This window comes from Salmo salar, chromosome 22 (assembly GCF_965601325.2).
Source record: "Salmo salar chromosome 22, fSalSal1, whole genome shotgun sequence".
Taxonomy (NCBI): domain Eukaryota; kingdom Metazoa; phylum Chordata; class Actinopteri; order Salmoniformes; family Salmonidae; genus Salmo; species Salmo salar.
This window is the reverse complement of record NC_138312.1, coordinates 61,650,018-61,662,887: the sequence shown is the minus strand read 5'-3', so window position 1 is coordinate 61,662,887 and position 12,870 is coordinate 61,650,018. Positions and strand designations below refer to the sequence as shown.

Here is a 12,870-nt window from a genome sequence, read left to right as displayed (position 1 = left end):
TTCGCTATATTGGGCTGCAGATAGCCATACTGGTTCGCTATATTGGGCTGCAGCTACCCATACTGGTTCGCTATATTGGGCTGCAGATAGCCATACTGGTTCGCTATATTGGGCTGCAGGTAGCCATACTGGTTCGCTATACTGGGCTGCAGGTAGCCATACTGGTTCGCTATACTGGGCTGCAGGTAGCCATACTGGTTCCCTATACTGGGCAGCATGTAGCCACACTGGTTCACTATACTGGGCTGCAGGTAGCCATACTGGTTCGCTATATTGGGCTGCAGGTAGCCATACTGGTTCGCTATACTGGGCTGCAGGTAGCCATACTGGTTCGCTATACTGGGCTGCAGGTAGCCATACTGGTTCCCTATACTGGGCAGCATGTAGCCACACTGGTTCACTATACTGGGCTGCAGGTACCCATACTGGTTCGCTATACTGGGCTGCAGGTACCCATACTGGTTCGCTATACTGGGCTGCAGGTAGCCATACTGGTTCACTATATTGGGCTGCAGGTAGCCATACTGGTTCGCTATATTGGGCTGCAGGTAGCCATACTGGTTCGCTATATTGGGCTGCAGGTAGCCATACTGGGTCACTATATTGGGCTGCAGGTAGCCATACTGGTTCGCTATATTGGGCTGCAGGTAGCCACACTGGTTCGCTATATTGGGCTGCAGGTAGCCATACTGGTTCACTATATTGGGCTGCAGGTAGCCATACTGGTTCGCTATACTGGGCTGCAGGTAGCCATACTGGTTCGCTATATTGGGCTGCAGCTATCCATACTGGTTCGCTATATTGGGCTGCAGGTAGCCATACTGGTTCACTATATTGGGCTGAAGGTACCCATACTGGTTCGCTATATTGGGCTGCAGGTAGCCATACTGGTTCGCTTTACTGGGCTGCAGGTAGCCATACTGGTTCACTATATTGGGCTGCAGGTACCCATACTGGTTCGCTATATTGGGCTGCAGGTAGCCATACTGGTTCGCTATATTGGGCTGCAGGTAGCCATACTGGTTCGCTATATTGGGCTGCAGGTAGCCATACTGGTTCGCTATATTGGGCTGCAGGTAGCCATACTGGTTCGCTATGTTGGGCTGCAGGTAGCCATACTGGTTCGCTATATTGGGCTGCAGGTAGCCATACTGGTTCGCTATACTGGGCTGCAGGTAGCCATACTGGTTCGCTATACTGGGCTGCAGGTACCCATACTGGTTCGCTATATTGGGCTGCAGGTAGCCATACTGGTTCGCTATATTGGGCTGCAGGTAGCCATACTGGTTCTCTATACTGGGCTGCAGGTAGCCATACTGGTTCACTATATTGGGCTGCAGGTAGCCATACTGGTTCACTATATTGGGCTGCAGGTAGCCATACTGGTTCGCTATACTGGGCTGCAGGTAGCCATACTGGTTCGCTATATTGGGCTGCAGGTAGCCATACTGGTTCGCTATATTGGGCTGCAGGTAGCCATACTGGTTCACTATATTGGGCTGCAGGTAGCCATACTGGTTCTCTATACTGAGCTGCAACTACCCATACTGGTCTGCTATATTGGGCTGCAGGTAGCCATACTGGTTCTCTATACTGGGCTGCAGCTACCCACACTGGTTCGCTATATTGGGCTGCAGGTAGCCATACTGGTTCACTATATTGGGCTGCAGGTAGCCATACTGGTTCACTATACTGGGCTGCAGGTACCAATACTGGTTCGCTATATTGGGCTGCAGGTAGCCATACTGGTTCGCTATATTGGGCTGCAGGTAGCCATACTGGTTCGCTATATTGGGCTGCAGGTAGCCATACTGGTTCGCTATGTTGGGCTGCAGGTAGCCATACTGGTTCGCTATATTGGGCTGCAGGTAGCCATACTGGTTCGCTATATTGGGCTGCAGGTAGCCATACTGGTTCACTATACTGGGCTGCAGGTAGCCATACTGGTTCGCTATACTGGGCTGCAGGTACCCATACTGGTTCGCTATATTGGGCTGCAGGTAGCCATACTGGTTCGCTATATTGGGCTGCAGGTAGCCATACTGGTTCGCTATATTGGGCTGCAGGTAGCCATACTGGTTCGCTATATTGGGCTGCAGGTAGCCATACTGGTTAGCTGCATACTGGGTAGCTGCAGCCCAGTATACTTTTTTATTGGGCTGCAGGTAGCCATACTGGTTCGCTATACTGGGCTGCAGGTAGCCATACTGGTTCGCTATACTGGGCTGCAGCTACCCATACTGGTTCGCTATACTGGGCTGCAGGTGCCCATACTGGTTCGCTATATTGGGCTGCAGGTACCCATACTGGTTCCTATACTGGGCTGCAGGTAGCCATACTGGTTCGCTATATTGGGCTGCAGGTAGCCCATACTGGTTCGCTATATTGGGCTGCAGCTACCCATACTGGTTCCCTATACTGGGCTGCAGGTAGCCATACTGGTTCACTATATTGGGCTGCAGGTAGCCATACTGGTTCACTATATCGGGCTGCAGGTAGCCATACTGGTTCACTATATTGGGCTGCAGGTAGCCATACTGGTTCGCTATATTGGGCTGCAGGTACCCATACTGGTTCGCTATATTGGGCTGCAGGTAGCCATACTGGTTCACTATACTGGGCTGCAGGTAGCCATACTGGTTCACTATATTGGGCTGCAGCTACCCATACTGGTTCGCTATATTGGGCTGCAGGTAGCCATACTGGTTCGCTATACTGGGCTGCAGGTACCCATACTGGTTCGCTATATTGGGCTGCAGGTACCCATACTGGTTCACTATATTGGGCTGCAGGTAGCCATACTGGTTCGCTATATTGGGCTGCAGGTAGCCATACTGGTTCGCTATATTGGGCTGCAGGTAGCCATACTGGTTCGCTATATTGGGCTGCAGGTACCCATACTGGTTCACTATACTGGGCTGCAGGTAGCCATACTGGTTCACTATACTGGGCTGCAGGTAGCCATACTGGTTCACTATATTGGGCTGCAGCTACCCATACTGGTTCTCTATATTGGGCTGCAGCTACCCATACTGGTTCGCTATATTGGGCTGCAGGTAGCCATACTGGTTCGCTATATTGGGCTGCAGGTAGCCATACTGGTTCGCTATATTGGGCTGCAGGTAGCCATACTGGTTCGCTATATTGGGCTGCAAGTAGCCATACTGGTTCACTATATTGGGCTGCAGGTACCCATACTGGTTCGCTATATTGGGCTGCAGGTACCCATACTGGTTCGCTATATTGGGCTGCAGGTAGCCATACTGGTTCGCTATACTGGGCTGCAGGTACCCATACTGGTTCGCTATATTGGGCTGCAGATAGCCATACTGGTTCGCTATATTGGGCTGCAGCTAGCCATACTGGTTCGCTATATTGGGCTGCAGCTACCCATACTGGTTCGCTATATTGGGCTGCAGGTAGCCATACTGGTTCGCTATATTGGGCTGCAGGTAGCCATACTGGTTCGCTATACTGGGCTGCAGGTAGCCATACTGGTTCGCTATACTGGGCTGCAGGTAGCCATACTGGTTCACTATACTGGGCTGCAGGTAGCCATACTGGTTCGCTATATTGGGCTGCAGGTAGCCATACTGGTTCGCTATACTGGGCTGCAGGTAGCCATACTGGTTCGCTATACTGGGCTGCAGGTAGCCATATTGGTTCCCTATACTGGGCAGCATGTAGCCACACTGGTTCACTATACTGGGCTGCAGGTACCCATACTGGTTCGCTATACTGGGCTGCAGGTACCCATACTGGTTCGCTATACTGGGCTGCAGGTAGCCATACTGGTTCACTATATTGGGCTGCAGGTAGCCATACTGGTTCGCTATATTGGGCTGCAGGTAGCCATACTGGTTCGCTATATTGGGCTGCAGGTAGCCATACTGGGTCACTATATTGGGCTGCAGGTAGCCATACTGGTTCGCTATATTGGGCTGCAGGTAGCCACACTGGTTCGCTATATTGGGCTGCAGGTAGCCATACTGGTTCACTATATTGGGCTGCAGGTAGCCATACTGGTTCGCTATACTGGGCTGCAGGTAGCCATACTGGTTCGCTATATTGGGCTGCAGCTATCCATACTGGTTCGCTATATTGGGCTGCAGGTAGCCATACTGGTTCACTATATTGGGCTGAAGGTACCCATACTGGTTCGCTATATTGGGCTGCAGGTAGCCATACTGGTTCGCTTTACTGGGCTGCAGGTAGCCATACTGGTTCACTATATTGGGCTGCAGGTACCCATACTGGTTCGCTATATTGGGCTGCAGGTAGCCATACTGGTTCGCTATATTGGGCTGCAGGTAGCCATACTGGTTCGCTATATTGGGCTGCAGGTAGCCATACTGGTTCGCTATATTGGGCTGCAGGTAGCCATACTGGTTCGCTATGTTGGGCTGCAGGTAGCCATACTGGTTCGCTATATTGGGCTGCAGGTAGCCATACTGGTTCGCTATATTGGGCTGCAGGTACCCATACTGGTTCGCTATATTGGGCTGCAGGTAGCCATACTGGTTCGCTATATTGGGCTGCAGGTAGCCATGCTGGTTCGCTTTACTGGGCTGCAGGTAGCCATACTGGTTCGCTATATTGGGCTGCAGGTAGCCATACTGGTTCGCTTTACTGGGCTGCAGGTAGCCATACTGGTTCGCTATATTGGGCTGCAGGTAGCCATACTGGTTCGCTATATTGGGCTGCAGGTACCCATACTGGTTCGCTATATTGGGCTGCAGGTAGCCATACTGGTTCACTATATTGGGCTGCAGGTAGCCATACTGGTTCGCTATATTGGGCTGCAGGTAGCCATACTGGTTCACTATATTGGACTGCAGGTACCCATACTGGACTCTCACCCTGTCATCTCGTTGCAGCTCTGTGAGATCCTCAGCCTGTCTCTGCCTATCTCTGCCTGTCTCTGCTTGTCTCTGCTTGTCTCTGCCTGTCTCTGCCTGTCTCTGCTTGTCTCTGCTTGTCTCTGCCTGTCTCTGCTTGTCTCTGCTTGTCTCTGCCTGTCTCTGCCTGTCTCTGCCTGTTTCTGCCTGTCTCTGTTGTCTCTGCCTGTCTCTGCCTGTCTCTGCCTGTCTTTCTTTGATCTTCTCTTGCTGACAGTGTGTCATCACCGGCCTCAGCAGATTTTCACTCATTAGCAGTAGTGTCTTTGTACGTCTTCCCATGCGCTCCATTGCAGGGCTGCTGTCTGTTTCCTTGTGACGGGGTATTTCTGTGATCCAGCATGGCCAGGTATGGGTCAGCATCTGCTCTTTTTTGCTTTTGCCATCAGTCTTTTAGCTGTTTTCACTGCCGATTCCACTTTCCCATTACTTTGCGGCTATCCTGGAGATTTAGTTTTGTGTTTAAAGTCCCAGGCATTGCTAAAACTTCGGAACTCGTCTGAAGAGTACTGGGGGGGAGGGGACCATTGTCTGAGTACAGGATGTCAGGTATGTGCAAAGTGTGTTTTTAATTTTCGGATTTTCGGATGGTCCACTTCTCAGAAGTTTGAGAGGTAATCAACTATGACTGTGTAGTCTCTGTCATTGAACTGTAACAGGTCAGTCCCTGTTTCTTCCCCCCCCGCCCCAGGGACGCTTTGGTGCTTCCTGTGTCCTCAGAGTCTGTTTCTACTGCTTCTCACCCCCATACAGTGCAGGTGCTGCATTGTTCCATGTATGTTCTCAGCCGGCCAGTAGACTTCTCAGACATCACTCGATTCCTATGTGTGAGGAATGGATACTCTGCATTATCTCTGACCCGAGGGCAGCTGGCACAACAACTCGCTCACCTCTGAAGATAACTCCTTTTGCACACTCAACTCATCTCTGTTATGAAAATACATGGCTACTTGCTGTTCTTATACTTCAGGCCACCCCTGCAGGATCTCTCTGGATGGCCTTTAGTCTCTACCTTGACACACGGAGGTAGTGTACCATATTGATTGATTCCACGTGGACCTCCACAGGGCCCCTGTTGTTCTGTGCCCAGGGTGTCGGCCGGACCTCCACAGGGCCCCTGTTGTTCTGTGCCCAGGGTGTCGGCCGGACCTCCACAGGGCCCCTGTTGTTCTGTGAGGTACGCCCTGCTCAGGGTGTCGGCCAGCACCACATGTTTTCCCAGAACGTATCGGAGACTGACCTCGTAGTTTTGGAGTCTCATGATCATGCGTTGTAGTCTTTTTGATGCTCTGAGGAGAGGCTTTGTCATGATGCTCTCTAGAGGCATGTGATCTGATTGCACTTCCACAGTTGGTCGATACAGTCCATTCAGAAAGTTTTCAGACCCCATGACTTTTTCCCCCATTTTGTTACGTTACAGCCTTATTCTAAAATTGATTACATTTTGTTTTTTTCTCATAATGACAAAGCAAAAAACTGTTTTTTAGAATTATTTGCAAATTTATTACAAATACTGAAAACTTGGAGTTTGCCAAAAGGCACTTAAAGGACTCTCAGACCATGAGAAACAAGATTCTCTGGTCTGATGAAACCAAGATGAAATCAATCAATCAAATGTATTTATAAAGCCCTTCTTACATCAGCTGATGTCACAAAGTGCTGTACAGAAACTCAGCCTAAAACCCCAAACAGCAAGCAATGCAGGTGTAGAAGCACGGTGGCTAGTAAAAACTCCCTAGAAAGGCCAAAACCTAGGAAGAAACCTAAAGAGGAACCAGGCTATGAGGGTTGGCGAGTCCTCTTCTGGCTGTGCCAGGTGGAGATTATAACAGAACATGGCCAAGATGTTCAAATGTTCATAGATGACCAACAGGGTGAAATAATAATAATCACAGTGGTTGTAGAGGGTGCAACAGGTCAGCACCTCAGGAGTAAATGTCAGTTGGCTTTTCATAGCCGATCATTCAGAGTATCTCTACTGCTCCTGCTGTCTCTAGAGAGTTGAAAACAGCAGGTCTGGGACAGGTAGCACGTCCGGTGAACAGGTCAGGGTTCCAGCAGGTCTGGGACAATAGGTCTGGGACAGGTAGCACGTCCGGTGAACAGGTCAGGGTTCCATAGCTGCAGGCAGAACAGTTGAAACTGGAGCAGCAGCACGGCCAGGTGGACTGGGGACAGCAAGGAGTCATCAGGCCAGGTAGTCCTGAGGCATGGTCCTAGGGCTCAAGTCCTCCGAGAGAGAGAAATAAAGAAGGAAAGAGAGAGAGAGAATTAGAGAGAGCATACTTAAATTCACACAGGACACCGGATAAGACAGGAGAAATACTCCAGATATAACAGACTGACCCTAGCCCCCCGACACATACACTACTGCAGCATAAATACTGGAGGCTGAGACAGGAGGGGTCGGGAGACACTGTGGCCCCATCCGATGATACCCCCGGACAGGGCCAAACAGGCAGGATATAACCCCACCCACTTTGCCAAAGCCCAGCCCCCACACCACTAGAGGGATATCTTCAACCACCAACTTACCACCCTGAGACAAGGCAGAGTATAGCCCACAAAGATCTCCGTCACGGCACAACCCAAGGGGGGGCGCCAAACCGGACAGGAAGATCGCGTCAGTGACTCAACCCACTCAAGTGACGCACCCCTCCTAGGGACAGCATGGAAGAGCACCAGTAAGCCAGTGACTCAGCCCCTGTAATACAGTTAGAGGTAGAGAATCACAGTGGAAAGAGGGGGAACCGGCCAGGCAGAGACAGCAAGGGCGGTTCGTTGCTCCAGTGCCTTTCCGTTCACCTTCACACTCCTGGGCCAGACTACACTCAATCATAGGACCTACTGAAGAGATGAGTCTTCAATAAAGACTTAAAGGTTGAGACCGAGTCTGCGTCTCTCACATGGGTAGGCAGACCATTCCATAAAAATGGAGCTCTATAGGAGAAAGCCCTGCCTCCAGCTGTTTGCTTAGAAATTCTAGGGACAGTTAGGAGGCCTGCGTCTTGTGACAGTAGCGTACGTGTAGGTATGCACGGTAGGACCAAATCGGAAAGATAGGTAGGAGCAAGCCCATGTAATGCTTTGTAGGTTAGCAGTAAAACCTTGAAATCAGCCCTTGCCTTAACAGGAAGCCAGTGTAGGGAGGCTAGCACTGGAGTAATATGATAATTTTTGGGGGTTCTAGTCAAGATTCTAGCAGCCGTGTTTAGCACTAACTGAAGTTTATTTAGTGCTTTATCCGGGTAGCCGGAAAGTAGTATTGCAGTAGTCTAACCTAGAAGTGACAAAAGCTTCTTCAAAAGTTTCTTATTTTTGCAATGTTACGTAGATGGAAAAAAGCTGTCCTTGATATGTTCATGAAAAGAGAGATCAGGGTCCAGAGTAACGCCGAGGTCCTTCACAGTTTTATTTGAGACAACTGTACAACCATCAAGATTAATTGTCAGATCCAACAGAAGATCTTTGTTTCTTGGGACCTAGAATTAGCATCGCTGTTTTGTCCGAGTTTAAAAGTAGAACATTTGCCGCCATCCACTTCCTTATGTCTGAAACACAGGCTTCCAGGGAAGGCAATTTTGGGGCTTCGCCATGTTTCATCGAAATGTACAGCTGTGTGTCATTCGCTGTCGTGGAAAATTGCAAGATTATGTTATAATGCTTGTATTGTATTATAATGGTTGTTATATTCGACAGAATAGAGTATTCTGTTAAATACTGTGTGTGTGTCTTACTGAGGATGGGCCTCTATGAGATAGCACTGACAGAGGAGATTTGCGATGTCTTTGGGTAATAAAGCCTAAAGAGCATTCCAGAGAACATGAGCTAATGGTTCTGTTCTATACCGTACCAGGGAGAGACGGATCCAGTCTGGAGGAGGAGGACCAGACACTGGTCTATACAATGAAAACTGTTGACACAGCACTTGCTGTCGAATATGTTTTATAGATATCTTTCATACAAAACTTAACCTTGTGACCCATTCTATGTATCTGTGGTTCGTCATGTACTTTGAGAGGGGTGTATCTTGGCTGTAAAAGATCTTTGTACTTTTGTGTAATCACTTTTCAATGGTTCATTAGAGATAGCGCATCATTGAAAGTCAAAGGGCTTTTGCAAAGCTCTTATTATTAAAGATGTAGTTTAAGTATAACTCTGACTGGTGTGTGAAGTTTGTAACGCTCCTCATTTGGTAATGCAGAAATTAGCCACCACACCGCATAGCAGTGAAAGTTAACATTATGTTTCCGAATGACATCACCAAGAGGTAAAATATATAGTGAAAACAATAGTGGTCCTAAAACGGAACCTTGAGGAACACCAACATTTACAGTTGATTTGTCAGAGGACAAACAATCTACAGAGACAAACTGATATCTTTCTGACAGATAAGATCTAAACCAGGCCAGAACTTGTCCATGTAGAGCAATTTGGGTTTCCAATCTCTTCAAAAGAATGTGGTGATTGATGGTATCAAAAGCAACACTAAGGTCTAGGAGCACGAGGACAGATAATCTGCTTTTTTGACTCCACACTCCAAAAAGCAAGTCCTATAGGCTCAAGTTCTGTCTTATCTTGATTATTGTCCAGTCGTGTGGTCAAGTGAACAGAGAGACAACTCTTCGCTAAGAGTTGAGGAAAGACGGACAGCATAACTTATTTTTTATAAGAAACAGTAACGTGTTGAAAATTCCAAATTGTTTGCATAGTCAACTTACACACTTCTGACACACACCTACCCCTCACCAGACAAGCCAGCAGGGGTCTTTTCATAGTCCCCAAATCCAGAACAAATTCAAGAAAGCGTACAGTATTATATAGAGCCATTATTGCATGGAACTCCCTTCCATCTCGTATTGCTCAAATGAACAGCAAAACTGGTTTATAAAAAATGCTAATAGAACTATCCTGGAGCTAATTAGAGCCTACCTAACTAACAGCAAATCCCAGGATGCCCCCAATATCTAACAGGTACCGTACACATGTAACCGATGTGAAATGGCTAGTTAGTTAGCGGTGGTGCGCGCTAATAGCGTTTCAATCGGTGATGTCACTCGCTCTGAGACCTGAAGTGGTTGTTCCCCTTGCGTTGCAAGGGCTGCGGCTTTTGTGGCGCGATGGGTAACGATGCTTTGTGGGGTGTCAGTTGTTGATGTGTGCAAGGGTCCCTGGTTCGAGCCCAGGTTGGGGCGAAGAGAGGGACGGAACCTACACTGTTACACACATACAGTACCAGTCAAAAGCTTGGACACGCCTACTTATTCCAGGGTTTTTCTTTATTTTTACTATTTTCTACATTGTAGAATAATAGTGAAGACATCAAAACTATGAAATAACACATATGGAATTATGTAGTAACCAAAAAAGTGTTAAACAAATCAAAATATATTTGAGATTCTTGAAAGTAGCCACCCTTTGCCTTGATGGCAGATTTGAATACTCTTGGCATTCTCTCAACCAGCTTCATGAGGTAGTCACCGGGAATGCATTTGTTTTTAATTTAACCTTTATTTAACTAGGCAAGTGAGTTAAGAACAATTTCTTATTTACAATGACAGCCTACCCCAGCCGATGCTGGGCCAATTGTGCACCGACCAATCACAGCCAGGTGTGATGCAGCCTGGATTTGAACCAGGGACTGCAATGCCTTAGACCACTGCGCCAATCGGGAGCCCAAGTTAACAGGTGTGCCTTGTTAAAAGTTCATTTGAGCCAATCAGTTATGTTGTGACAAGGTAGGGATGGTATACAGAAGATAGCTCTATTTGATGAAATACCAAGTCCATATTATGGCAAGAACAGCTCAAATAAGCAAAGAGAAATGACAATCCATCATTACTTTAAGAAATGAAGGTCAGTCACTTTGAAAGTTTCTTCAAGTGGAGTCGCAAAAACCATCAAGTTCTATGATGAAACTGGCTCTCATGAGGACCGCCACAGGAAAGGAAGACACAAGCGCCTTGGGTTGAGCGCTTGACCCAACTGCTTGCTGGGTAAATTATACTCTAGTCCTGGGGTAAAACAACCCAGTGTGATGGGCTGTGACATAAACCCAACACATTGGGTTGAGGGATTGACCCAGCAGTGGGTAGTTTTTTTAAAATGTAATCCTTGGGTAATTTTCAGTGTCATCCTAATTTGTCTTCTCTACCATTCCACGCACAAGATAGAATACAATACAAATCATTAATTTCTATTGCGTGAATTTCAGAACATACATTACATCATGTCAGAGAATGTACAAGAATATATACCCTTTTTTAAATAGCACATTGAAACAAAGCCATATTGTATAAATATGTATTATTTCACAAAATAAGATTTCATAAAATAAGATTGATTTGTTTGAATTTATTTAATGAACCCAACATCAGACTAAAGCGTCTGTTGAATGGGTTCCGTGTGGCTCAGTTGGTAGAGCATGGTGTTTGCAACACCAGGGTTATGGGTTCGATTCCCACGGGCGACCAGTATGGAAGTAAAAAAAGAAGAAATGTATGCATTCACTGCTGTAAGTCGCTCTGGATAAGAGCGTCTGCTAAATGACTGAAATGTAAAATGTTGAACTTGATGTGCACACTGTCTTAAGTGGTATTAACACAGATCTGTTTATCAGTGCTCGTTAATAGATATTCACTGACACTCTTAGGCTATTTTAGGTGACAGTACAAACACATCATGCTGTTTTGCCATACAATAATGGTCTACATTTGGGATGAATCAAAACTTTGTTACACAGAGAAGAAGTGTAGGAATATTACGTTTGAAGGTCCCTGTACTTAAGGACATGAACTAATGACTCATTAACTTAATAATTCTATTTCATTCATAAAGAATTTTTCACAATCCCCAAAATATAAAATGTGTATTTAAAATAAATTGTTGTGATAGAATGAAAGCGTACAAGAATGTGCTTCAGTAGTTGAACTAGTTGCTGATAATGGGCCTCTGTAAGTCTATGTAGATATTCCATTAAAAATCAGCCGTTTCCAGCTACAATAGTCATTTACAACATTAACAATGTCTACACTGTATTTCTGATCAATTTGATGTTATTTTAATGGACCAAAAATGTGCTTTTCTTTCAAAAACAAGGGCGTTTCTAAGTGACCCCAAACTTTTGAACGGTAGTATATGTACCGAATGTCATGACTTTAGGTCAAAATGGCTGAGTGGAGTAACCTTTCAAAGTTAACATTTTCAATCGCTTATTATAGCGCCACCATCTGGCCAATCAGTATAATTTTGTAAATGCCGGATCTCTATGGCAGTGGTGTTTCCAAGATAACTGGGAACTCAGGGATAAAAACGGGGTCTAACCATGATATCCAGGTCTAAAAGTCAGAGATCTAGAAAGATGCCGGAGTTTCCCACTTGGAATTCCAAGTTCAAAACGATTAATTTAAAACTATTTTCCCGGTCGGAGCACTGAAGTCTAGAAGGGATCCAGCTTTGGTCAAATTTACGTCAAAGGTAGATTTTTTTAGGGCATTTTAGATTACCCTAAGCCATTTCCTAACCTTAACCTAATTCTCCTAACCTGCTGCGTAAATTATCCCAACCTGCTACGAAAAAAAATCCAATCTGACGTTGATTTTACAAAAGCTTGATCCCTTCTAGCCATGACCGAGTTCCCAAGTTGTTTTAACGCGTGTGACGTAAGTACGTACGCACCTACGTCTGTACGTCTTGAATCGTCCTGTAAACCTCCGTGTATGGAGCTTTTTCTTATTAAGGAATCATAAGTCCTATTGGGGAAGCTCTCTATTATCTCTATATTTGTTTCATGGGCACTTAAACATGCTTAAATCTCAACACACATGTTCTCTGCAAGCTACCATTCACAGAGAATATTTGCCCCCCAAAAAAGTGTGTTGAGTGATACCGGAAGATGATCCAGAATATCATTCTCCTAAATGTTATTTGGTAAAGCGCAAATAAGGACACTTCTTGTAGCTTTGCTGTGTTG

The 12,870-nt window shown here is 46.4% G+C and overlaps 1 protein-coding gene and 1 long non-coding RNA gene across 2 annotated transcripts in view; one reads left to right on the top strand and one right to left on the bottom strand.

Annotated features, from left to right (window-relative positions):
• atrip (ATR interacting protein) overlaps nucleotides 1-12,870 on the top strand; it is a 97,762-nt gene that overhangs the window by 65,749 nt on the left and 19,143 nt on the right. The window lies entirely within an intron of this gene.
• The window catches only part of LOC145862657 (uncharacterized), a 54,250-nt gene that overhangs the window by 23,139 nt on the left and 18,241 nt on the right, over nucleotides 1-12,870 (bottom strand). The gene's annotated exons all lie outside the window — the stretch shown is intronic.